The 26,769-nt window shown below is 47.8% G+C and overlaps 2 protein-coding genes across 7 annotated transcripts in view; one reads left to right on the top strand and one right to left on the bottom strand.

Moving 5' to 3' along the window:
• LOC309396643 (digestive cysteine proteinase 2-like) overlaps positions 1-26,769 on the top strand; it is a 415,994-nt gene that overhangs the window by 111,417 nt on the left and 277,808 nt on the right. The window lies entirely within an intron of this gene.
• AHDC1 (AT-hook DNA binding motif containing 1) overlaps positions 1-26,769 on the bottom strand; it is a 276,060-nt gene that overhangs the window by 183,002 nt on the left and 66,289 nt on the right. The window contains exon 1 of one of the 6 annotated variants that reach the window (XR_014176141.1): positions 15,655-15,682. The exons of 3 other annotated variants lie outside the window; for them this stretch is intronic. The gene's annotated coding sequence lies outside the window, so the exon portion shown is untranslated. Of the gene's footprint in view, positions 1-4,539; positions 4,643-12,600; positions 12,646-15,654; positions 15,683-26,769 lie in introns of those variants that run through there. 2 more of the 6 variants (XR_014176142.1, XR_014176143.1) reach the window with 2 other exon arrangements.

Here is a 26,769-nt window from a genome sequence, read left to right as displayed (position 1 = left end):
AGAGCTCATCCATCCCAGGCCGAAAACGAGATTACTAAAAGAATAAAGCTAGACGTTATGATGGATTTCTATATGCAAGTGAGCCATGGATGGAGGCTCCCGTTCTCAGCCCAAATAATCCCAGGGCTTTTGAACGAGAAGCATTCACATTTCAAATTCTCCCAGCGAGGCAGCGCAGACTCCAGAGGGCTACACCACATGGGTTTTTCTAAACAGCCACTGCATTAGTTCTCACAGCAACAACATTTGTTATAAGAGAAAGCCTTTCTGTGCAGGAAACCTGGAGTTTGGATCACTATGGAGAGCAGCTATTTATCCCAGCCTACTCGTCCACCACATCCACCGATCGCAGGGCAGCCTAACATGGTTTATTCGGGCTTAACGCGTTTGCAAAACCACCTACTGCATACCGTTTGCAACCCATGGTATGTTTAACCTGCCTAACATGTCATGCAAACTTGGCTAATTGTGAATAAGCAGACTATGGTTTCTCAACAAGCCACGGGAAGCCACCTCTCTCTCTCTCTCTCTCTCTCTCTCTCTCTCTCTCTCTCTCTCTCTCACACACACACACACACACACACACACACACACTCACACACACACACACACACACACACACACACACACAGTGTGCATGTGATTTCCTGCCCAGACTGACAGGAAGCCTTCTCCATACCATCACCCCCATTTCATGACCAGAAAGAGTAGGCAGCATTTCTGTTTTTTCCCTTTATGATGCTTAGGATGTTGTCACTCTTTCCCCAGTGTAGACAAAAGTTGCGTCACCTCTCTGGCTCGCAATCCTTTCAGGGGATCTCCCAGACCAAAAGAAGATCAGAAACGGTGTTGAAATTTTGAGGAGGGCACTTCCTACTGTTTGCACAAGGGATCGATGCCGTATCCCTTATGCGTGAAAGAGAAAAAAAAGGAAGGGAAACCCTGCACAATTGTGTTGAATTTCACACTGAATCTGAATCCCTGCAAGGGGGTCTCCCTCCCCCTCCGAGATCTTTAAGGTGCTGCAAATATTCCCCCCTCCCCCTGAATTGGTTCAAGGACACACTTCATTGTGTGTGTGCCTGGTCCTATCTCTTCCCAGCCTGACATCCAGGGCTGAAGAGAGAATTCAAGTCCAGGAACAAGTCAAGAGTGAAGAATGGAATTGGATCTGCTGATAGATGCCCCAGTCAACTTCTCTCAGCCTAACTGAGCTACCTCAATTTTGTTTCGACGACAACCAGCAATCAATTATCCTGACCAGAAAACCTCCATAAACACCCAGCAACTTCTCTCCTTCTGGAAGTTAAGCTCCATCCTTTTTTAAACGCCAGTTTTCCCCATCTTCCTCAAGCAGCCCCTTCACATTTTCCTAGGATCCAGGGGTGGATTTAGCAGGTTCTGACAGGTTCTGGAGAATCGGTAGCGGAAAATTTGAGTAGTTTGGAGAACCGGCAAATATCATGTCTGGCTGGCCCCAGGAGTGGGGAGGGAATGAAGATTTTGCAGTTATCCTTTCCCTGCCATGCCCACCAAGCCACGTCCACAGAACCGGTAGTAAAAATCTTTGAATTTCACCACTGCTAGTATCATCCCTCTTGCTCCCAGCTCTCATTCCAAACCCTCTTTTCCCCAGAAGAGTACACACACACACACACACACACACACACACACACACACACACCATTTTCTATCATCTACCTGCCGCATCAAACTGTCCAGCACTGCAAATTAATGGCCTTTAACCGGCTCGTAAACCAAGGTTCCATCTCCAGGGCAGCTTAAGTCTTGTGGGAAGGGTGACGGAAATAGATCCCAACTAAATATGGGTATCAAGAGTGTCAAACTCGAGGCCTGGGGGCTGCATCCAGCCCGCGGAGTGCTTAGCCCAGGGGTGTCCAAACTTGGGAACTTTAAGACTTGTGGACTTCAACTCCCAGAATTCCCCAGCCAGCAGAGCTTAAAGTCTTAAAGTTCCCAAGTTTGGACACCCCTGGCTTAGCCCAAAGTCACCTAGCTGGCTTTCATGCCTAAAGCGGGATTAGAATTCTCAGCCTCCTAGTGAATGGCCCAAATTTATCCAGCTGGATTTCATGCTTACGGCGGGATTAGAACTCACGGTCTCCTGGTTTTCTAGGCCAGCACCTAAACCAGCCTAGGCCAAACAGCCTAATGTGAACACAGCCTATGCCTTTCCTTAACTTAGATTTAGGGGTTGGCACTTTGTCTGTACTTCTCTTTCTTGCCCCAGACACACTAAAATAAAATCAGAAACCGCTGAAGAAATAAAGGGGAAGCCATTTCCTTTCCCATTACTTCCCTGAATACCTTGCTGATGTGGCATGGGCAAGTCACGGGCAAAGGCTGTTGTAAAGCAGTTTCTTTACAGAAAATGGCATGGGGGTGGGAGTGTGGGGAGGGGGTGGGAGAATCGTTCAGAGGTTAATAGGAAACCAGCCCAGCATGGCAAAACCGAGAGGATGTGGTTAAAAAAAAAAGAAAAGAAAAGTGCCCTGTGTTTCTCAATTTTTTAAAAGAAAAAGAAGCTGGAAAAACTTCACCCCCCCCCCCCCAAGTTCACATTTTAATTATTTAAAAAGTAGTGCTGTGTTCGGCGGCATCGTAATACCTGGGGAATTACTGTAAAAGAAAAAGTCTGCCTCTCCAGACACGTGTGAACTTCGTTACACGTTGCTTAGGTTGCGGCAGTAAACATGGGAATACCAGTGTGTCATGCCAAACTGTAGGCACCGTCAGTCCCCCAACAAGAGCTGGATGTCTTGAACTGCAGTGGCTCCCTTTATTTCCCCAGATCAAGTGGTGTGCAGGATGTCTGACAGTGAGACGGGACTGTCAACACCTACTCCAAGGTGGCATCTCCCCAGGTGACCCCAATAAAATCCCCCCCCCATTCTGAATGGGGTGTTTCAGAACAGCTGGTGAGTATACCAGAGTCAGGATTTCTGGTTCATTGTCAGGAGGAAGCAAATCGTAGCTTCTTGCGGATAGCCAAAGTCAATAACTTTGTTTGCTGCATGCTATGAGCATCTCGCCAGATTGCTTGCCTTCCCTCGGGGGATGATCGGATAAGGCTTCATGGATCATGGGGGAGGTCAAGCTTATACTGCTTGCGTAAGGACTCCAAGCTAGGCCCTCACTTGACCCCTCCTTCCAGCCTGGCTGGCAGTTTCCCAACAGTTATAAGATCTGAAGTGCAGAAGAAGAAGAAGAAGCGCCACAATTTTAGAACACGAGAGAAAATTGGATAAAAAGGAGGGACGAAGAGCCTTATCGTCCTAAAGTTGTTTGCAACCCCATAAAGCACTGGGTGCAGCCGCAGAGTCTCCTGCCCCCTCTCTTGAGAGTTGTTTCTTAACTACAGTAATCAAACTGACTGTTGTTTGTTCCAGCTTCAAGCATTTTCCCCCCTCCCTCCCTCCCTGGCCCTTTTGGACTGTGGTTTCCAGTGCATCACTCAAAGACCAAACACAGCACTCAGCCACAGAAAGATCGTCCTTGACTTAAATTAACCTCCAGGACAGTTGAGTTTTTAAGTGCTCAGAGTCGCCACAGCATAAAATAACCCACAGCGTAACAGAAAACACTGGGCTCTCCCTCCCCCCCCTTTTTTTTTTCTTTTATGGCATGAGAAAGAGGCATCATGTCTTGTATTAAAAAATGTCAGCTCTTGCCCCCCAAAAAACAGCTTAATTAGCGAGCAAATTGGAGGTTGGAAAAAGCTGTACATGGAATAAAGAGCTGTTCCTTTAAGGATCTCGGCATTCCGATCCTCCAAGCACTCAACCTTGTTCACTTTAAGATGGGTGGAATTCAACTCCCAGAATTCCCCAGCCAGGAGCCTGGGTGGACTTCAACTCCCAGAATTCCCCAGCTAGGAGACTGGGTGGACTTCAACTCCCAGAACTCCCCAGTCAGAAGGTCTTGTTGAGGAATTTTGGGAGATGGAAATCCACCCATCTTAAAGTCGGCAAGGTTGAGAAACACTGCTCTAAGCATCATCAAAAGACCCTCCACGCACCATATCTCCAGGCCAGATTGAAACATCGGGGGCGGGGGGGGCGGTGGTGGGGGTTTAATACCAGAACCCAAAAGACTTCCGTTCCGTCCCTTCCTTCCTCAACCAGCCAAACCAGGCTTCCTCCAGCCCATCACTTCAGCAATCATGAGCATCTGAGAGTAGCTTGGGAGAAGGTTTACCCAGCAGTTAATTAAAGCAAGCATCAAATTAAATACAGCAAAATTAAAACAGCGCCGGAAATTAATTTTCAGCATTAAAAAAAAAAAAACCCTCTACCTTGTAAAGCTAGATATTCTCTAAACGGGGGAAAAAGGAATGCGCTGCGCTGGCCAAGATAAGGCATCGCGCTTGGTATCACCTTGCCAGCTGCGACAATCAGTTCCAGGTCCAGATGCAGGTTCTGTCACCTCTCCTACCTCTTCGCCCAAACCCGGGGAGTCTAGTTATTCCCCCATCCTGGAGACGCAGGTGAGCATTGCTTGCCCATCACAAACCCTCACCTATGTTGCTCTCTATCCAGCTCCTTTGATCCACGTGGGTGGCCCAAAGCCCCTCATCCTTCTCTTCTCCTCCAGCCCCGCAGCCCATCAATCACCAGATTCGTGGAGTGCTCAAGAGGCTGTTTTCACTCCCGTGGCACCACATGCAGAAAGAGAAGCGGGAGCCAACAGCATTGATAAGTATTTTTTTTCTTAAATAAAAAATACCTCCTAGTGGAGATTTTGCAAAGCTGCATGCGGCTTTTCTGGAAATAAACAAAATGATTTTTTTTTTTTAAAAAAGCAAACTTATCCAGAACTTACAAGGTGAAGCTAGCCTTGTATTTTTTTTTAAAGGGGGGAGGGGGAGAAACATGTAAATAAAGATTTGTAAATAAATAGATTTATGTAATAAACAAAGATGCTTTCAAAATGCAAATCTATTTAGGACATCCAATGGAAGTCAAGTTTTGTATTTTTCAAAAGTTGGAAGGGGGAGCGATTGGAACATGTAAATAAAGATTTGTTTCTTGTTTATTTGTATTTTGTATATCTGGATCGCCCAACTCCCTCAAAGAGCGGCTCTTTAGTTTACCACTAGTGGTGGAATTATGAGTTGGTGCAAAGTCAAGTAGTATAGCTTGTTCTTTTCTTAGTGGGAAAGCACAAACCCACCAAAGATCAGGATCAAAGGTACATTTAAAAATGCATCATACTAGTATGCTACAAATAACTAGAACCATGAAGTGATAACTGCCCCATACCTAATTTTTTTCAATGTAAAATTTATAAACAAAAGTGCCCATCATGGTGGATGAAAGCTAAATTGTAAATTGTGTGAACATCGACCAAAGTTGGGGAGGGGAGGAAAGGAAAAGAAAGGAAGAAAGAGGAGAGGAGAGGAATGGAATGGAAAGGAAGAGACAGGAGAGGAGAGGAGAGGAGAGGAGAGGAGAGGAAAGGAAATCCCACTTGGGAGAACATTGAAAGCTCTCTGGTTTGTAGTGTTGAGCAGATGACAGAAGCCAACTTAGAAGTTATGATTAATTCACAGAGAATTGTGAAGATAGTTGTTGTAGCTATTCTGGATGGACATTTGGGAAGCAGCCATCTCAGCAGCCCTGGATGGCACTAAGGTGGCAAAGGCTGGTGTAAGGGACCACATTTCATGGTCATCAGCAAGCATATAAATAAGACAGAGAGCAAGAAGGCAAATTGCAAAGCCATTGCTCTTAATTACTAGCAGGGCTAGTATTTCCCTTAAGCTGGGTCAGCACCCTCAGGCCAGCTGCTGCTTCGGCCAAAGATCCAGGTGAGAGTAAAATATACAGCATCTTGTGTTGACCAACGTCACATACGGATACGTTCTAATTTATGTACATATCCAGGAGAAGCAACATGGGGGCTTCTGGGAGACACATTGTTGTGTGCCGTCCAGAGTCCCTTTAGGTGAAATGGGGGGGGGGGGATTGTATATTTGATTAATAAATAATAAATAAGCAGGAAAAGTTATTTCCTCCCCCTTTTTTAAACACTGTAAACATAATAATAATAATAATAATCATCATCATCATCACAAAGTACCGGGACTTGCAAATTGAAGTTGAGCAACTGTGGAAAAAGATATCGTGTGTTGTCCCGATTGTAATTGGAGCCCTTGGAGCAATACCTAAAGGACTACTTCGCTATTTGGAAATTTTAAATTTATCAGATTTGAACATTCTGATTCTACAAAAAAAATGCCCTACTTGGAACAGCTTATATCCTTCGACGTTACCTTAACAGTTCCTAGGTCCTTGGTTAGGACCCGAGCTGTTGAGCTACCAACCAGCCCCAAAGGCTGTGAATCTCACCAAAGATTAACCACGCAACAACAACAACAACAAAACAACAATAATAAAGGATTGCCAGCTTTTTTTAACCCAACCCATGAGCAGCAAGGAAAAGCTTTGGAGATGCCAACTAAAACCTCCACCTATTTGGGGACATAATTATTCAGCAAAAGATGCGTGCATGCTTTTTAATCTATGGTGTGGGTGGTGGAAGAGACCCAGTTGTCTTAAGATGAAAGAATGGTTCTTTCCTGCAGAAATGTGCTGTGAAGGAAGCTTTTGACAGGTTACCCCCTTGTGATGTTTCCACTCCTGCAGCTGTGTTAATGTTGCTATTGTCCTCAGAGAGAAGGGAAACAGACTTTTGTGTTCTCCTTCTTATTCTCAGTGGCATGCACAGATCAGCAACAGAGTGTCCGCTTTGCACACTGAAGGGTACCAGATTCAATTCAGGCGTTTCCAGGAAGATCTGGGCCTGAGAGGGCTGCCAGCCTGCGTTAGTAATACTGAACTGAATGTGTTAAAAGTTACACCTTGCTCCAAACATTGTACATCTTAAGATAGGGCTAGAAAAGTGGGATGAGCCTACAAACTAGTCATGGCTGCTGGTAACAGTAGAATAGAGTTGGAAGGGACCTTGGAGGTCTTCTAGTCCAACCCACTACTCAGGCAGGAAACCCTACACCATTTCAAACAAATGGTTGTTCAACCTCTTCTTAAAAATCTACAGTATTGGAGCATTTACAACTTCTGGAGGCAAGTCGTTCCACTGATTAATTGTTCTAACTGTCAGAAAATTTCTCCTTAGTTCTCAGTTGCTTCTATCCGCGATTAGTTTCCATCCATTGCTTTTTGCCCTGATTTCAGGTGCTTGGGGGAATAGGCTGATGGGTTCTGGATTTTAGATACATTGGATAAATTACTCCATTTGTGGCATCTTGGCTGAAAAATGTCTGCCCTATGATGCACCAGTTCACCCAGTATTACAAAGGGACAAACATGAGAGATTTAATAGTATATAGATAGGATGGTGCTGGAGAACCCTGGTTCAGTCATGTGGGAATCTAACCATCTCAGCTTGTCATGACAATCTAGTTTACTTGGAGATTGCTGGTCATACCAAAGATAGTTAATTCCTCTCCCCACCCCACCCCAATTTGGGCTTTAGAATATTGTGCGAACCCAACCCACCAATTCTGCTCTCTTCTGCTGCTAATCTTAATTTGCTCTTTTGTCAATACCTTTAAAACCGTGATAGATTTATATCTGAAGACATTACAATTGCATCTCCTTTAAAAAGCTTGGCTTTCTAAACTTTACAAGTGCAGTTGCAATCAAATACATATACGCCCAAATACTCCCCAATATTGCACAAGGTTGTAGAGGCAAAACTTTCTGGATTTTCATGGCAAAATAGTGCTCTGTGTGTGTATCATAAAATTTAAAATTTGATAAATAAATAAAACGGCAGGGCTGCATTAGCTCTTTCTAGAGACTCATAGCAGCCAAGAGTAAATTCTCCAGTGTATTTCTGGTCAAAAGAAAAGTTGAGCCCCAGGCTTGGGTACTTCATGATTCTGAAAATAACCTGACACCGAGCACCTTCCTCCTTCTACCCCACACAATCTGCACACACCACATAAGACACTCTTGAAAGATGTGCACCTACGCAAGTGAAACTTCAGGCTCCTTATATCACGACTACAAACATGAAAACAAAGGGAAGAAAAATCTGGGTGTGCCAAAATCCAATAGACGTAGTTATCTCTCTACACAATGGGCTTAACCAAGTTCAATTACGATCGCAGCAGCTCTGTTCTATATGGGTGACCTTGGCTAATACTTTATGGCTCAGGAGGCTGTGGGAGCCAAGGCCACTTGCTAAGTTTATGGTTCAGTGTAGTGTGCAAATCCAGAAAATGGTTGGCTTCAGTAACTAGACAGCATTGCATGAACAAATTTGTAGGATCAATAAAGAAGCCCAAAAGGTAGTTAACAGAACCATGATGATACACACCCAAATTCTTACAACTTTGTTAGATGATATCTTTTTCAACAATGCTGACTTGTTTCCTATTTAATTCCTATTTCCCTCACCCAGTTGGCTCCTATCCATTGGAAAGATTCTACCTTCTAAATGCCAAAACTTGGAAACATTTATTTCATGTTTAGTTTTAATGAATGCAGTGGTGGCCATTTTTTTAAATTATAAGCCATTATGAGCACCCATTGGATCTTGCCCATTAATTCACCGGTGAGGAGTGACAAACCATCCCATCAAGGACCTGCAACTCCTATTCATTAAAGTATGTACATATGTGCTAGTGGTTCCTGACTCTAGGGGGCGATGCTTATCTCAGTTTCAAAGCCGGAGAACCAGCGCTGTCCGAAGACATCTCCGTGGTCATGTAGCCAGCATGACTGAATGCCGAAGGCACACGGAACGCTGTTGCCTTCCCACCAAAGGTGCTCCCTATTTTTCTACTTGCATTTTTTAACGAGCTTTCGAACTGCTAGGTTGGCAGAAGCTGGGACAAGCAAGGGGAGCTCACTCCGTTACGCGGTGCTAGGGATTCAAACCGCCTAACTTTCTGATCGACAAGCTCAGCGTCTTAGCCACCGCGTCCCATATTCATTACGGTCTCATATTCATTATAACGACCCATTATGGCTTGTCATATAGTGAGCCAGATGTTTAGACTGGATTTGGTGTTTTTTGTCTATGGAATCCTTCCCAAGTATCTGTGATAGACAGATGTTGTTGTTTGATGGTATTAAAGGTATCAGCGCAGGATGTAAGCTTTTCCAGGTAAAACTGCCTTTTGAAATGGACCGGTTGTGGCTTTTGTCAATGCTGATGATGTTCAAGTGGTGCTCCAGATGTTATTATTATTGACATCTCGAGAGGGTTGATTTAAAAGTCCATCTCTGCAAAAGGCAAGTCTTTTTTTTATTTATTTACAACAGAGTTGATAGAATTCAGTTGGTGCAGGCACGTAGGCTAAACACTATCTAGGACTTTGAGCCAAAACTCTCTATCCTCATCGCTACACGTTACACTATTTCAAAACTTCTGTGGCAAGACAAGATTCCATAGCCGTCAATGGGAGGGGGGAAATCCAGACTTATTCATGGGTCCACTTTTGCCATGAGAAAAGGGCCCTTAGAAAAGCAAGAGGGATTCTTAAAAGTGGGCAGGTTGGAATACAGAACAGCAGATTTGTAAGGGACCTGGGGGATCTTCTAGTCCAACCCCCAGCCCAAGGAGGAAACCCTGTACCATTTCAGACAAATGCCATCCAATCTCTTCTTAAAATCCTCCAGTGATAAGAGCGCCCATAACCTCTGAAGGCAAGCCATTCCACTGATCAATTGTTCTGGCTGGCAGGAAATTCCTCTCTAGTTCTAGGATGGCTCTGTCTTTGAAAAGTTTCCATCTGTTACTTCTTTTGTCATTCCAGTTGGGAAAGAATCCAGTTACTATTCTTAAGACCCAGCCAGGCCAGACCTTCTGTTCAAAGCACAAAGTACCTTGCCTGCTACTTTTGCCAAACAGGTTCAGAGAGCATGAAGGACAACCAACCTGATGCTCAAGAGATCTGCCAATACATGAACAGTAAAGCATGGACATACAGAACTGGAGGTTTGAGCTTCCTCGGCCATCATAAAACAGTGATGCTTTGGTCAAGCAGAGGCAGACCAAATGGATGTGCTGATGCCAAGTGGGGAAACGGAGCCACGGAGCCATGTAGCAATGTGTGTGCAAGTAAAGGTTCCCCTCGCACATATGTGCTACTTGTTCCCGATTCTAGAGGGTGGTGTTCATCTCCGTTTCAAAGCCAAAGAGCCAGCGCTGTCCAAAGACGTCTCCATGGTCATGTGGCTGGCATGACTAAACACTGAAGGCGCACGGAGCGCTGTTACCTTCCCACCAAACGGGATTCCTATTTTTTCTACTTGCATTTTTACGTCCTTTCAAACTGCTAGGTTGGCAGAAGCTGGGACAAATGATGGGGAGCTCACTCCGTTATGCGGCGCTAGGGATTCGAACAACCGAACTGCTGACCTTTTTGATCGACAAGCTCAACATCTTAGCCATTGAGCCATCTTTACCCATGCAAGTGGTAGAAAAAAAATCTGGAGCTTCTTTTGACCACAGCCAGATCACTAAGAAGGAGTCCTATGAAGCTTCAAGCAATATTTTCTTTTTAATGTTGCACCATTTTCCCTATGGATGCTTGTTGTGAGGCCAGATGCAAGAGAAAACACCCCCGACCTGAGTCAACTCTTCAAAATATAACACATTCTTGATTCTCCAGGTGGTGGTGGTGTGCAAAGAAGAGGACTGGGGGAGACGAGGCGATTTATAAAATTATGCATGGTGCAGAGAAATGTTTCCTTCCTGTCTCATGATACTGGAACTCGGGGTCACCTAGTATGGTTAATTGGTAGCAGATGCAGGACCGAGGGAAAGGAGTAGGGTTTTTTTTTCACGTCACGTGAAACTTAAAGAAAGCTACCACCAGATACAGAGATGGCCCCTTGTTCACACAGCTTGTGGAGGGAGGCACGATAAAAATTCACGCAAAGATACCCCTATCAGTGCTTTTAATTTGGATTGCTCAGTGAAAAAAAACAAGGAGGAAGATCTTTACTCTCTATGACCTGCCTGTGAGTTTCTTGGAGGCATCTGAAAAGGGTTCAAAAAAAAAAGCCTGGTCTATATGAAGATATAGGGACGAGGTGGCTCAGTGGCTAAGATGCTGAGTTTGTCAATCAGAAAAGTTGGCAGTTCAGCGGTTCGAATCCCTAGCCCCGCGTAATAGAGTCAGCTCCCATTACTTGTCCCAGCTTCTGCCAACCTAGCAGTTCGAAAGCATGTAAAAATGCAAGTAGAAAAACAGGAACCACCTTTGGTGGGAAGGGAACAGTGTTCCGTGCGCCTTCAGCATTAGTCATGCCGGCCACATGACCATGGAGACGTCTTCAGACAGAGCTGGCTCTTCGGCTTTGAAACGGAGATGAGCACCGCCCCCTAGAGTCGGGAACGACTAGCACATATGTGCAAGGGGAACCTTTACCTTTATATGAAGATGTCTTTTGATCCAGCAGAAAATCATCTTAATTTTTCAGGAAGCAAATTTCTGATAAGTGGAAAGACAAACTTGCAATTCTCACCAGAAGGTTGAATGTTGCACATCAGGCTCACCTCAAATAAACACATTTTACTCACGTTTTACCCACCTAACTGAATAGGTTGGCAAGACATTCCAAACCATCAACTAACTCCATGAGCTCACTCCATATTTGCACCCTGCATTAAAAACAAAAAGCGGGTATCTGCTTTGGGGGTTCAGCATGCAGTAACAACCCAGCTTGGCTGGTTCACACAACACCTCAGGCCCTTTTGTCAACTGGCCCCATATGCAGAAGACAAGCCCAGCAAAGGTTGACATTCTTAGCCAATTCCCATCCCCAACACCAGGCTGAATTTTCCACATCGCCTTTGAACTGAGACACCAACCGAGGCAAACTTTTGATTTCTCTTCTTCTTTAATTTCCACCCACCCACACGAACCGCTTTCTGGGCAGAGAGATGTAGAAGAAAGGCTGAGAGAGAGAGAGAGAAGGGGGTGTGTGGGGGAAGAGAGACTTTCTCAAGGCCAGCCAACAAATCCACAGTTGTTGCAGCTTTTTCCAAGGCCGCCTTCAACTCCTAACCACGGAGAAAAGTACCCAACTTCTTGCCTGCTTCCTGAGAAGGGAGCCACTGACACGCAGAAGAAGGATTGCAACGGACAGAGGAGAATCTTTTGTAGCTCAGGGTTGACACAAATGGGTCCTTGGGTGCTCTCTGAGCTTGTTTTCTTGCAGTCGTTTCAGGACCCAAACTTATTTGTTCCCGACTCTAGGGGGCGGTGCTCATCTCCGTTTCAAAGCCAAAGAGCCAGCAGTGTCCGAAGACGTCTCCGTGGTCATGTGGCCGGCATGACTAAATGCCGAAGGCACATGGAATGCTGTTACCTTCCCACTAAAGGTGGTTCCTACTTTTCTCCTTGCATTTTTTTTTCCGAATTGCTAGGTTGGCAGAAGCTGGGACAAGTCACGGGAGCTCACTCCGTTACGCAGCACTAGGGATTCGAACCGCCGAACTGCCGACCTTTCTAATCAACAAGCTCAGCATCTTAGCCACATAGGAAATCTACCCCAGTTTTTATCCGGAGTATCTCAGGGGCCGCCTCTTCCTCACCACAACCCAGTTCTGTGGCTGTTTTCCTGTGCTTCACCATTGCCACCAAAGCTTCCAGCAGCGGTCAGACTTTCTTTTTCATCAGGACCCCAGAACTTTTCCTGCACACATCCCTTCCCTCCCCCCCCCCCAAGTGGGTTTAATTCTGGCCAAAGCATCGTATTATCTACTTCTCACTCCAAACGCTAACCGTACACAAATACGCCTAGGCACATGAGCATATGAGAGCTCTCTCTCTCTCTCTCTCTCTCTCTCTCTCTCTCTCACACACACACACACACACACACACATCCCACCCCTCTTCCTGTTAAGATGTCAGGATGAACTTGGAGCTTTGCCTAAACAGTTCCAACACAGCTTTCTCCTTCATTTGACAAAGCTCTTTGAGTCTGTGTGCTGGGGAGGGAGGAGTGGGGGGGGGGGGCGAGGGATGGAGGGAGGGAAGGAAGGATTTGGTCAGGTTTGTTTCCAGGAGATATGTGAAATGGAGGATAACGATCTGCCAGGAAAAGGGAGGTGGCGGTGGGGGGGGGGGAAGCTAGAGAGAAGATGCCTGTTATGCATTTCTTTAAAAGCCAGCTTGCTGCCCAACCTCTGGAGACCACCACCCCTTCCCTCTCCCCCCCCCGAAAAAAACCATTGCACCTCCCTCCCATCTCTCAGCCCTGGGTGGCCTTCACGTTGTTCACAGATGGCTGTTTCTACTCACTCGAGTGCTTGACCTAAATCCTCTCTCTCTCTCTCTCTTCAGTGGGGCTGCAAATGTCTTAGCTGTGTAGCTCAAGGCATGGCAAAGCTAAAATTAAAGAGGAGGAGGAGGAGGAGGAAGACGTGAAGGACAGTATGACAACAGGATGCTGGCAGCCTCCAAAGAATCTCCCCCCACCCTTCACCGCAAGTGTTAAAGACTAATAAGTTCAAGTAATAAATAAATAAATAAATAAATAAATAAAGACTCAAAGAGAGAGGCGGCTGGATCTTTTGCTTGTGCAAAAAGCATTGGTTGAATGCCACCCTCAGAAAAAAATGGGCGACCGGATTTCTGACCCCAACTTTCAGCCACCCTCTGACCCCTCTCTGCAGTGCTGGGCTCCCCACCTGGCTCCTCTTTCCCTACCTCCCTGCAAGCTCGCAGGAAGTTCCAACAGCTCTAAAGTTTTGTCGGTGACTCAGCGGCTGGCGGCTTCAGCCAAAAGTGACAAGCCGGGCGCGCGCAGGCGCAACCCCCCCCCCTACCTCCAGGGAAATGGAAAGAGGCCTTTGGCCCTCCGGTCCCAGATGGGCTGGGGTGGTGCAGGAAGACGGCTGGATGGTCTCCAGGCTCAAAGTCACAAGGCAAGACTCAAAGTGGAGGGCAGGGAGGGGGAGGCGAGCAGGGGGAGGGGGTTGTTTCAGGAAGGCAGACTCTAAATCACACCAAGGCATCAATTGGGTCAACTTTCGGAAGGCTCCAAGGGCTTCCTGTGCAGATCTGAGGGACACGTTCACAACAACCCTGCAAGGTAGGCATGCCAGAATCCACTCTGGGTGGAAAAAAAACAAGCAAACAAGGCAGCAATGCTTTACAACAGGGGTCCCCAAACTTGTGCAACTTTAAGACTTGTGGACTTCAAACCCCAGAATTCTCCAGCCATCATTTCCCCAAATCATGCAACTCCATTGATCTGCACACAGCCTCTGCTCAAATGAAGAGCCCCTCCCTACCAAGTTAAAGGGTGAGGGTAGGAGGTCCCCAAACTTGGAGACTTTAAGACTTGGGGACTTCAAGTCCCAGAATTCTCCAGCCAGCTGGCTGGAGAAAGTCACCAAGTTTGGGGACCTCTGTTTTACAAGAAAGCTGCCAACGTGAGGGCACCGCTGAAGTCTGAACCGATAACATCTCAACCTTCTACCTTCCCTTCCCTTCCCGGACAATCTGCTTCCAAGCAGGTGCCAGAACGCTCCAAAGCAGCCCCTTCCACCCACCCACCCACCGAGCCAAGACCAGGACACAAACACTCAAATGCAATTCCACAAAGTGGGAGTATTGGGAAGGGGGGGGGGGAGGGAGGGAGAGAGACATCAGCCCTGCAACTCTCTTGAAGTCCTTGAACTCTCAAGCAGGGAGACAAAGAGCTTCTTCCCAGCAGGCAGGATTGAGAAGAAGACCCCCCCCCTCTCCATCCACCCCTCCGCGCCAAGCCGACAACACATACCATCCCTATCCCTTCATCCCACCAACGGGGGGGGGGTGTTTGCGGGGGGCTCGGGCAAAGCCCGCCTTTCCCCGGTCCCAAGCCCCTCCTTTCTCCCACCCCCCCGAACCCCCCACCCATCTCAGCGTTAAAAAAAATCCCCTCCGCGCGGCGTGACTCACTCGCAACTCCGCGCTGCCCAAAACAAGCTCCGACAAGGCAAGGCACGGAGCAGCAACTGAGATCCCGGAGGCGGGGAGACAGCGCAAAAGAGAAGGCTTTGGGGAGGGAGGGAGGGAGGGGAAAAAGAGGGGAGGGGAGGGAGAGAAAGACAGAAGGGCCAGAAGAGAACAGGCCGGAAAGAACAGGGGCTGAAAGTCTGCCTGCTGGCAAGAGCCTAATTGGTTCCGGCAACAGCCTGCTTGGCGAGGCTTTTCCCGGAGCCAGTTCCAGCAACTGCAGTGCCGGAGAGGGGCAGAGCAGCTCGCCAGGCAGGCTCGGTCCTGGAAAAAAATAAATAAAATAAAAATAGAAAAACGTATTCGCCATCTACTCCTCGGGGTGGGGAAGACACTGAGCTTGTTCGGCGGTTCGAATCCCTAGCGCAGGGGGTTGGGCTAGATGTCCTCCAAGGTCCCTTCCAACAGTGTTACTGTGGTGGAAGAGGCGGAGGCAAGGTGGGTGGGGGAGGAGTTAAAGAGGTCCCCGATAAGTGTTGGGGGAAAAATTCGGTTCTCTTGCCAACCTCCTTCCCACAACCACCAAACCCCGCCACGAGAGACTGCCAAGTCGCCTCCGGAGCGCACGGCGTCGAGGCAGAGCGCGAACTCCTGGCGGAGGCGCACCGAGAGCCAGCTGGGGGCAGCAGACGCAAGAGGACCTGGATCAGGAGCGGCCGCTGGCATGTCTCTCTCTCTCTCTCGAGCCTCGAGGAGGAGGAGGAGGAGGAAGAACAGGAGGAGGAGGAGGAAAGAAATGTGTAGGGCGGCTCTGCGCCGGGAGGGGGGAATCACAACCCCCCCCCCACGCGGCAAGAGAACTCCCAAAGCCGGGCTTAGGGCTTCAAACCCGCAGGGTCCTGAAACATTGAGCAGTCCCTCTTCTTCCTCCTCCTCCTCCTCCTCTCCCAAATCAACCCACCCGCTTCACGATTTCCTCAGGCGGCACTCCAGGAATTTCCAGCTTAAGCTCCTAAATATCCAGGGCTTTCTCAGCGTCCTTCGTGGCCCAATTAAGGGCAGTTCCCAAATTGGTCACGGCAAGTCTTCACTTGCCGAGCCCGGGAGTGGCGTCCTGGCGCTGGGCAGGCATCAAGCAAGCGCCTCTCCCTCCTCCGGAGTCTTAACTAGCCTGCCTTTATCCATCGCTGCGCCGTATCCGGAGCCCTTCGGAGTGCCCCCCATCTCCCGCCCGATATGGGAAACGGAACCCGACCCTGCTCTTGCCGAAGCCCCGTTTTTATCCCAGCAATTAATCTCTTATTTTAAAAGGGATGTTTTGCATTCACACGTGCGCGTCCAAGAATTTTAAAATGCGCGCTAAACTTATTTCTGCCCATTAGTACAGACTTTGAGGACGGCTTTGCCACGGTTTTGAAATAATGCCTGGAATCACACACCAGGCTATGTTGATTTGTTCAAGAAGCCCCCGTGGCTCAGTTCATACAATTACACTAAGCTCAAATCGGAGCTGACAACCTTTTGGTGAACCTAGTTGACTTGGGGAAGTTGTCACTAAAATATTCACTATATTAAAATATTAAATATATTAAAATATTCACTATAGTGCATTTCTGAATCTTCAAGAAAGCATGTTCTTTCCCAACCAAGCAAACATTGTCATAGCCACAATAGGTATTACTCAATTGCACCTACAGTGGCAATAGCAAAAGCGCTTAGACTTATATACCACTTTACAGTGCTTTACAGCCCTCTCTAAGCGGTTTACAGAGTCAGCCTCTTGCCCCCAACAATTTGGATCCTCATTTTACCCACCTCGGAAGGATGGAAGGCCAAATCAACTTTGAGCCGGTGAACTGCAGAACTGCTGGCAGCCGGCAGTCAGCAGAAGTAGCTTGCAGTACTGCATTCAAACCACTGCGCCACCACGACTCTTAAATAAATAAAACATGCCTTACAGCAGTGGCCCCCAATCTTTCACGCACCAGGGACTGTTTTCTGCAGACCGGAGGATGTGTGATTTCGTGTGCTGCCTGCATCCCGTGGACGAGGCATCACTTGTTTGTGCGGTCCAGTTGCTGGGATGCCACGGACCGGTGCCAGTCCACGGACCAAAGGTTGGAGACCCCTGTCTTAGAGGAATGAAGTGCAAACTAGTTGCACAACTATCTCATGCTTAACTTCCTAGCTCTGTGTATCTCTGTGTACACTTGATTGGATAACACACCCAGCTGAAACCTGGCTAAATATCCTGTGGCATGCATTTATTTACTCATTCATTCATTCATGGCACTCCTTCCTCTCATTTTTCCCTACAACCACCACCCTATGTAGTGAAAGTGACTGTCAAAATTACCTAGTTCCTGGTTGAGAGTAACTTCAATCATCAGGGTTTTCCTGTTGACAACCCAACTGTGTCATAAGGAAATAAAATATATTGCAATGCGTTTAAAAAGACAAATACACACGGTTGCATGGGAGAAATAATGTTCAAACTTCAGAATGATCTTTTGGGGGTGGGGAGAAGTTAAAGGTATTTGCACGCTGTCTCCAAGGGTCTCCGAGTGAGTCTGACTATCATCTTGGGGGGGGGGGGGTTCCTATGAATTGTGAGAACGTAACTTTTCCAACCAAGTTGCAAGATGCAGTAGGATGCTGCGTTTTTCACACCCATGATATCAAGAGGCAAAACAGCAGCCGGGAAGGAGTTTAATAATTAGCAAATCCCAGCACACAAGGCAAGAAAAATTAAACTTTTCTTCCTCCAGTGCAATCTTCACTGACATCAATAGTGGTTGTGGTGGGTCGACAGGGTTCACCCCGATACAAATAGCAGCTTCAGAAGAACAATCTTCTGTCAAGATTGCCAAAGAAAAGGGGAGGTGGGGGGGGGAAGACGGAGGATGAATGCAATTCATCTTATTAAGGGTGCTTTGCTTCCAGTTTAACAAGCTGGAAAGGAGGCATCTACCCAGTTGCTGGAGGAGTGGCAGGCAAGAGAGGCCTAAATGCTGGCTAGGATTATGGGAACAAATCTGTGTTGAGTACTTACTATACCGCAATGAGCAAAGTTAAAAGAAGTTGGGTTTGGACCTCATAGTAAGCTATTTCCTTCGTTAGGGTTTAACTCAACGCCTACAGTTTGCCTGGAGTCACTTTAGAGGTGGTGGGTGTTTTTGTCGTTGTTGTTGTTGTTTGCAGCCTCTAAAGCAGGGGCAACATTAAGGCAGGGGTGAAATTCCCCATTCCCTCCCCACTCTAGGGGAAGGATACTGCAAAATCCCCATTCCCTCCTGATCAGCTGGGCCTCGGGAGGCAGAGAATAGATGGGGGCGGGGCCAGTCAGAGTTGGTATTTACTGGCTCTCCAAGCTACTCAAAATTTCTGCTTTCAGTTCTTCAGAACCTGCTGATTTTGCAATATCCTTCGTCCAGGAGTGGGGAGGGAATGGAAATTTTGCAGTATCCTTCCCCTGCCACGCCCACCAAGCCATGTCCACAGAACCGGTATTTAAAATATTTGAATTTCACCACTGCTTTTAAGGCCTATGGACTTCAACTTCCAGAATTCCCCAGCCAGCATGGAATTAAAGTCCACAGGTCTTTAAAATTGCCAAACTTGGACATCCCTGGTCTAAGAACTCCCATGGAATGCACCACTAAGTTTTACTTTGGGGGGTGAAGATAAGCTTTAAAATAACCCTGGTCTTTTGGCATATTCAGAATCTAAACTTCACAGAAACACATCACTGCTCTTAGCCGACAAAGAGTTAGTCCTTTTATCTATGTCCATCGAAGAAAGCCTCGCCCAATCTTTCCCAACATGGGCGATGTCCAGATTTGTGAATTTCAAGTCCCGGAATCGTCAGTATGTCCGTTGCTGTGAATTCTGGAAATGAAAATCCAGACGGCTAGAAGCGGCAGAGTTAAGACACAACATCCTACTCCCTATATACTTTCCAATTCCACTCCCTTTTAATGGCTTTATCTACTGTTTAAAGTTTACCAAATCACGCTAAGGTTTCTGGAGTTTTCTGCAGCACATTTAGATTCCTTTTCTTTACAACAGGGGTGTCAAACTTGATTTCATTGAGGGCCACATCAGGGTTGTGTTTGACTTGGGGGAGGGGGGCAGGATGGGCATGGCCAGGGTGGGTGTGACCAGCTCGAGGTCACTCATGGGATCAAATGCTGCTTTTGCTAATGAGCCGCGGTGGTGCAGTGGTTAGAGTGCAGAACTGCAGGCTACTTCTGCTGATCACCAGCTGCCAGCAGTTTGGCAATTCGAATCTCACCAGGCTCACCAGGTTGACTCAGCCTCCCATCCTTCCGAGGTAGGTAAAATGAGGACCCAGATTGTTGGGGGCAAGAGACTTGACTGTGTAAAACCGCTTAGAGAGGGCTGGAAAGCACTGTGAAGTGGTATATAAGTCTAAGCGCTTTTGCTATTGTTTTGCTAGCACTCTGCTAGCGAAACCAGAGTTTACAGCCCTCCGGGGCTCCATTTCTGCTAGCAGAGGGCTGCCGGAGGCCATCGCAGCCAAAAACAGAGCCCGGAAGAGGCTGTGTACAGCCCTTCTGAACTTCGTTTTCGCTAGCAGAGGCGCTGTGGGTCGGTCCTTCATCGTTTCCAGGGTGGCACCACGGGCCAGATCAAAGCACTCTATGGGCCAGATCCAGCCGCGGGCCTTGAGTTTGACACCCCTGCTTTGCAATGTTAGTATATAAAGAAAAACTTGCACCGAGCTATTTCATTCATATTACAGCTCACCACATCCAGAACCGACATTTTAGTCAAAGGACATCTGGGGAAACCTCCTGTACGGGTTCTCTACAGCAGGGGGGTCTCCAACCTTGGCAACTTTAAGCCTGGCGGACTTCAACTCCCAGAATTCCCCAGCAAAAAACTTTGCTGGCTGGGGAATTCTGGGAGTTGAAGTCCGCCAGGCTTGAAGTGCCAAAGTTGGAGACCCCTGCTCTACGGCATCACCGGCTGATTAAATTCGGAGACTTTCAAGAATAGCAACTCCCCACCTCAAATTCTGTCGGTCTTTGAGCTACGCGTTCTTTTCGTAGTGGCTTAGCCTGGTGTAGCAAGAAAAGTTATTCCTATTTTACAGATTCGGAAAGGAGGTCAGGGCACAGTCCATTGTCCAAGGCTGAAGAATATAATCCTTGACTGAACGAGATTATAAAACCAGAGCTAGAGACAAATCTTCCCCCAGCCCTTCGAGAGTTGAAAGTGCTCTGGGGAAGGCCTTTTTAAAAAAACTTTCCTCCTTTTGATCCATTGTTGGTCTTAGAGGGTTTTTTTTTGGAACTCACAAGCAGATTCCCTTTTCTATCTGGCTGAGAAAATTAGAATGTTATCACCATAACTTTTCCCAACTTTTGTGCCTTTCAAAGAAGAGCCATTCCCAGAACTCCGAAACTTGTAGCCCTGCCATATCTGAAGGATACCAGGCTAGTGGGAGATAAGGCTCTGGTGAGTTTCCCACAGATGCGAACAACCTGTGGCTCTGCGCGAAAGATTAATGCAGACTTCTGGGGAAGAGCGGTCTCTCCCTTTCCCACAGCCTGAAAGAAATAAGAGGTGATGAAGATTTGGGGGCTTCAAGAGAAAGAAAGATGGGGTCCCCCTCGCTTTGGCCTGGCTGGCCTCATCTTCCTCTTGTTTAGCACTACTTTCCAGGAGAACCTCAACGGAACTTCTCCCAAGGAACCGTGACCTTCAACTGAAAAAAAGCTTGACTAGATCATGCTAAGCCCTAACACAGTCTAGTTGTAGCTCAGCATCCCGAGTGAATCGACCCACTCGTTGTGGTTTTTAAGCCATGTTTTTTATGATTTTGCCTTATAGGCGGGTCCAGCTTTCTCTTGCCCAGGATGAGCTTCTGAAGAGGAGGTTGAGTCACCTATTTTGCTCTCCACCAAGAGGACCTAGGGCACGGGTGGTATTCACTTACTTTCCCGGTTCGCAAATGTGACAGCACGCATTCACACATGCATTCGACCTTTGCTTGCACGCATGCACGTGGCTTGAAAACATGCCTAAATAGGATGGCATAGAACTGGGGTGGGTGCCCACCCAGGTGCCCACCCAGGTGCCCACCCATTATTTCTACTACCAGTTCGGGTGAATTGGTCCAAACCGGCTGAATACCACAGGTGGTATTCAGCCGGTTCAGACCAGTTTGGACAAACCAGTAGCAGAAATCACAGGTGGGCCTGCTCACCCACCCTGGCTCTATGCGGTCCTATTTAGCCACATTTTTGCGCCCAGGTGCATGTGTGGAAGGCTCGCACATGAGAAAAGCGCATGCACAGAAGGCTGGGCGCATGTGTGGAAGGTACACGCACACATGGCAAACCGGTGATAGAAATAAGTGAAACCCACCACTGCCTCTGAGCTAGGGGGTCTTCTGGACCACAACTACGGCTCCCGCTCCTTCTGTAGCAGCCTCTATCTTGCTGATTCTCTTAGCAGGAACCACAGAATGAACAGTGGAATTTGGGCAATCTAACTCTTTTGCGATCCTGATTCAGGTCCGGTTGGGTCATCCATGGGAAGTGAGGGAGAACAAGATGCTCTCTTTTGCTTTTGGCCAGTGCTGACCTCTCTTCTGATGTTAGACACATCACTGGGTATTTTGCAAGCAACAAAGAGTGTAGAATATCCTAGGAGTATGTCATCATAAAATGACTTTTTCCAGGCCCTATTTTTCAAGAACTATCTGTACTAGCTTCAGGATTTCCCATCAAGAAGATAGTACAGATAGTTCTTGACTTACAGCAGTTCATTTAGTGACCGTTCAGAGTTACAACGGCGCTGAAAAAAGTGACTTATGACCTCTTTTCAGAATTACCACCTTTGTAGCATTCCCAGGACCACATGATCAAAATTCGGATGCGTGGCAACTGGTTCATACTTATGACCATTGCTGTGGGATACCTGGGGTCATGGGATCCCCACTTGCGACCTTCAGACAAGCAAAGTCCATTGGAGAAGCCAGATTCACTTCACAACCGGGTTACAAACTTATCAACTGCAGTTACTCGCTTAACAACGGTGGCAGGAAAGGTTGCAAAATGGGGCAAACCCCACTTAACAAATGCCTCGCTTAAGAAGAGAGATTTGGGGGCTCAATTGTGGTCGTACCTGTACAGGACAGCAGACTTTGGCTTGCGATGGGGAGGGGGAGTCTGTGCACCAGGGACCCTCCCTCTCTCCCCATTGCTTCTATAGCAGGGGCTTTATAAAAAAATCAGTTCAGACCCCAAAACACTGCAGCAACTTACTGCTCTATGGGCAGATGGCGATCCATAAAACTGTGACACTGGTAGCTGTTTTATTACACGCCTGCCAATCTCCATGCATTTAAATGGGAGCCAGTTTCTAAATTGTCCATTGGAACCAAACGCAGCCAGTCTCTTCCCAGAAGTTGGTTCCAGTCCTCCCTCCCTCCCTCCAGTGTGACACACACACTCACAATCACAGATGCCCCTTCCTCTGCCTTCGGAGCACGAGGCTCTTGGGTGGCTGATCTGCTCGCTAGTCAACAGATGCGGCTGTTAGCCCTTCCAAAAGCAGGGACTCTTCTTCTTCTTCCCGAACCCTCCACCCCCCACAACCCCCCGAATAATTCCCAGACTGCATTAAGCAACCCCAAGGCCGCCAGCCCCAAACTACTTGCCAAGAATCAGCAGCTCCGACCAGGACCAGGTGCCTGCTCACTCCTTTCATTAGGCTAATGGGACGTGGATGCATTACAGGACTCCATTCTCCATGCTGCTAATGAAGCACTCAGGCCTGTGTGTTTGCATTAATGCATGCAGTGCTGGTGGGTGGGTGGGGGGAGAGGAAGAAGCATAAAGTGGAGGGGCTGCACTCGGTCTAGCTATGCCCCCCCCCACTCCACTGCCTCTTCTCCATGAATCAACCCGATCTCCTTCAAGGAGACTCCTAGCTTCTTTTTTTCTCCTTTGGATGGGTTTTTCTTTTTTCTTTTTACCCTGAAGAAATGAAGTCTGCTTCCTTGCTGCTGCTGCTGTTCTCCGGCTGGACGGCTCCTAATTTGCCCAGGGAGAATTCCACAGCACATTCCAGGATACATGAAAACAGGGTCCTTCACACTGGGCAGTCTCAGAAACAAGAGAGTTGGCAGGAAAGGGCATTGACATCTACCCTTTTGGCTCCCCAGGAAGGGGTGTGTGTTAAGAAGCAGGAAGGGGGGGGGGAGAGAACACAGCTGTCCTTTCAGAAGAAGCCAGGGGTCCCAGCAATCTAGTTTCCACCAATGGTGGGATTCAAAAAATTTTACTACCGGTTCTGTGAGTGTGGCATGGCGGGCATGGCATGGCTTGGTAGGCATGGCAGGGGAAGGATACTGCAAAATCCCCATTCCTTCCTACTCCAGGGGAAGGATACTGCAAAATCCCCATTCCCTCCCCACTCCAGGAGAAGGTTACTCCAAAAATCCCTTTCCTCCCGATCAGCTGGGACTCGGGAGGCAGAGAATAGATGGGGGCAGGGCCAGTCAGAGGTGGTATTTACCGGTTCTCCGAACTACTCAAAATTTCCTCTACTGGTTCTCCAGAACTGGTCAGAACCTGCTGAATGCCACCTCTGGTTTCCACCCCTTAAACAGAGCTGCATGTTCCCCAACCTGGCACCCTCCCCACGTATTGTGATTGCAACTCCCAGGCTGGGCTGGGAATTCTAGATGATTTCTCCTTCCTCTCTCTCCCCTACAACCACCACACACCAAAAAAGCATGTTCAGTTTCTCCTAGTCCTCTCCTGTGTAAACAGGGCCTGGAAAAAGTCGTTTTATAATGACATACTCCTAGCATGGTTGATTGGCAACCATACCAGACCAAGCCCTGGCTGTGCAAATATTATTCCACTCTTTTGCCGCGAGTTTGACTTTCTTCTACTGTACATCCAAAAATATTTGGATTCTTAAATATTTCTTCAGACATGGCATGCTTCTCATCCTTATCGTTGCAGAGATATGAAGGACAAGCAAAACTCCTCCTAGAAGGGGCAGAGGCATGTTATGTATAACTACAATGTCAGGAGACCTGGTCACCGAGCAATTTTTTCCCCCTCTCTCTAAGTCCTGGATTTGGATCGTAAAACCAGGCACACAGCTCAGCTTGGTTATCTAATTTCATTTCCCTGCTTCTAACCTCGGCATGCTTAGGGAAACGGGTTATTCCGAAGTCAACTCAGCAAATTGGAGGGTGGGATTAGGAAAAAAAATGTTCCTATTATTATACAACTATGTTCTTTGGCGAAACAAACTCTTCACACAATTTGGGGGTGGGATGCAGACATTGTTTGGTCTTCTTTAAAAAAAAACCCAGACTCTTTGCAAGCACGACGAAGTGGAAATGACAACAAAATTTCCAAGACACAGATTCCCCCTCTCGGTTCCTGAGTAAAAGCTACTCCTTCCCAGGCTGTGAATCCCAGACTGGGTGCCCCTACTTCTTTCCTAATATTATGGCCAAGTCCAAGACTACAAAATGATGTCATCCTTTCGTAGTCCTTTTGTAATCAAGGGATGCCTAAACATTTCTGGTTAGAAAGCAGAACTGAGTTTCTGTGAAGCTGGCATCCATCCACCCATCCATCCCCATGGTTTTTATGCAATGTGTGAACCCCACCTGTGTGTGGAGCAACAGGGCTAGCCATGGAAAGCAAAAGATCAGAAAAGAGACAAAACCAACTTATTCCATTATCCCAATCCTTCCCAAAGGCTGGTGTGAGCAAAGCCAAACGCCCCCATTCCTTCTCTCCCAGGATCCAGGAAGAACACCCCGATCCCACCCTGATCCCCTCCCCGCCCAGTAGGATTTAGAAACGGGAGCCCGGAGAGCCATTCAAGCTAGCGCCTGGCTTACTTGAGTTTTTTAGCTGCCTCAGCTTCCCCGCTGCATCAGCCAGTCGCCCCCAAAGCACATCCAGATGCCTGCATCCCAGAACAGAACAAAGGAGGAGGGGAGGGGGGGGGGAAGCTTGTGGTTTGCCCCAGGAGGGTCAGATGCAACACCCACCCATCCTTCCCTCTTCTGCAGGCATCTGCTTTGTTGCGCGCACACACCCATTCCCCAGAGGCTCCTTCCCGACCCCTACATTTCACAGATGCCTAAACAGAGTGCAGCAGAGGCTCCTGGTTACAAACACAGCCGGAGCCGAAATGGCAACCTGGCAAACTGTATACCCTGGCCTCCTCCCTCCTCCGCGCCTGCCTCTCCCCACTTTGCTCTCCCGGCATTCAAAGACTCTTTCTTCAAATAATCGTGTACCACCGAACCTGCCTTGGCATCTTGCTTAAATCAGCTAAGCAACAGAATGACGCCACCGGGCTTCTTGCTGTCCTAAGCAAAGGACCAAACTAAGCCAATGCAGGCTGTTCTCTTTGTCCTCCTCCTGCCCTTCCCTCCTTCCTCCCCCCCCCCCACCTCAAAGCGTGGAATCTTTCCATCTGGTCCCATGGGGTAGAGGGCATTTTCTCTGTGGGGCCAGAAAGGCAGACACCCCCCAAAGCCACTCAGCATTTCAATTGGGGAGATTGAAGACGTCAAATAATCTGCCGACTGCCAGCAGTTCGATCCTGACCAGCTCAAGGAAGGTGACTCAGGCTTCCCTCCTTCCGAGGTCAGTAAAATGAGGACCCAGATTGTTGGAGAGAAACAGGCTGACTCTGTAAACTGCTTAGAGAGGGCTGTAGAGCATTGTGAAGAGGTATATAAGTGCTATCACTTGTCAAGGCACCTGAAAGCCAGACAAGGAATCAGGGATGGAAACTGAACAAGGAGAGATTCAACCTGGGAATAAGGAGAAATTTTTTGACAGTGAGAACAATCAACCAAATGAACAGAAGTTGCCTTCGGATGTTGTGGGAGCTTCATCCCTGGAGGCTTTTAAGAAGAGATTGGACTGCTGTTTGTCAGAAATGGTGTAGGGTCTCCTGCTTGGGCGTGTGGGTTGGACTAGATCAGGGCTCTCCAACCCTGGCAACTTTAAGACTTGTGGACTTCAACTCCCAGAATTCCTCAGCCAGCTGGCTGAGGAATTCTGGGAGTTGAAGTCCACAAGTCTTAAAGTTGGCTGAGCAAAGCTGGCTGAGGAATTCTGGGAGTTGAAGTCCACAAGTCTTAAAGTTGCCAAGGTTGGAGGCCCGTGGACTAGACAACCTACAATACGAGGTCCCTTCCAACTCTGTTAATCTGCTATTGCTCCCTGTAGTCTGTTGCTGTGGTGAGCGAGGCGGGGCCAATGAGTTTCCTCCTGGGGTTCAGCTCCCCTAAAGCAACACCCACAGGAGCCAGATGGTTGGAGGCAGGCCCTCCCCTTGTCTCAATGCAACACATCACCTTTTGCCTATTTGCAACAGAGCACATCTGGACTTTGTCCACTAGGGCAGGAGAAAAGGCTTCTGACAGCTCGCTAGCCCCCTGGATCTGCATCCTTCTTTTTCCAGCCCCTTCGCCAGTTTCCTCAAGCTAACTGAGTGGCTATTGTTGTTATTTATGAGACTTCCCAGATCAAGTAACAATCTCTTTTGTCCCCCCCCCCCCATTCCCTCATCCCCAAAAGGAAGGGTGGGAGTACCTGCCTGTCCAGGCTAATCTCTAGTAGCGATGTCATTATAATGTACTCAAAAAGAACAAGCTTTAAAAATGCTATTAAGGACCCAGTGCATTTTCTGCAACTTAATCTTCATATATCCTGCAATAGGATTTAATGAGAAACCGGTCCTCCTAGTCCCCTCTCTCCCATCTTCTATCTAAAGAGAAGGAGGGGGGG

This window comes from Natrix helvetica (genome assembly GCF_964273705.1).
Source record: "Natrix helvetica genome assembly, chromosome: 9".
Classification (NCBI taxonomy): Eukaryota; Metazoa; Chordata; class Lepidosauria; order Squamata; family Natricidae; genus Natrix; species Natrix helvetica.
Note: the sequence above shows the minus strand (reverse complement) of the source record. Positions and strands in the feature narration are given on the sequence as shown.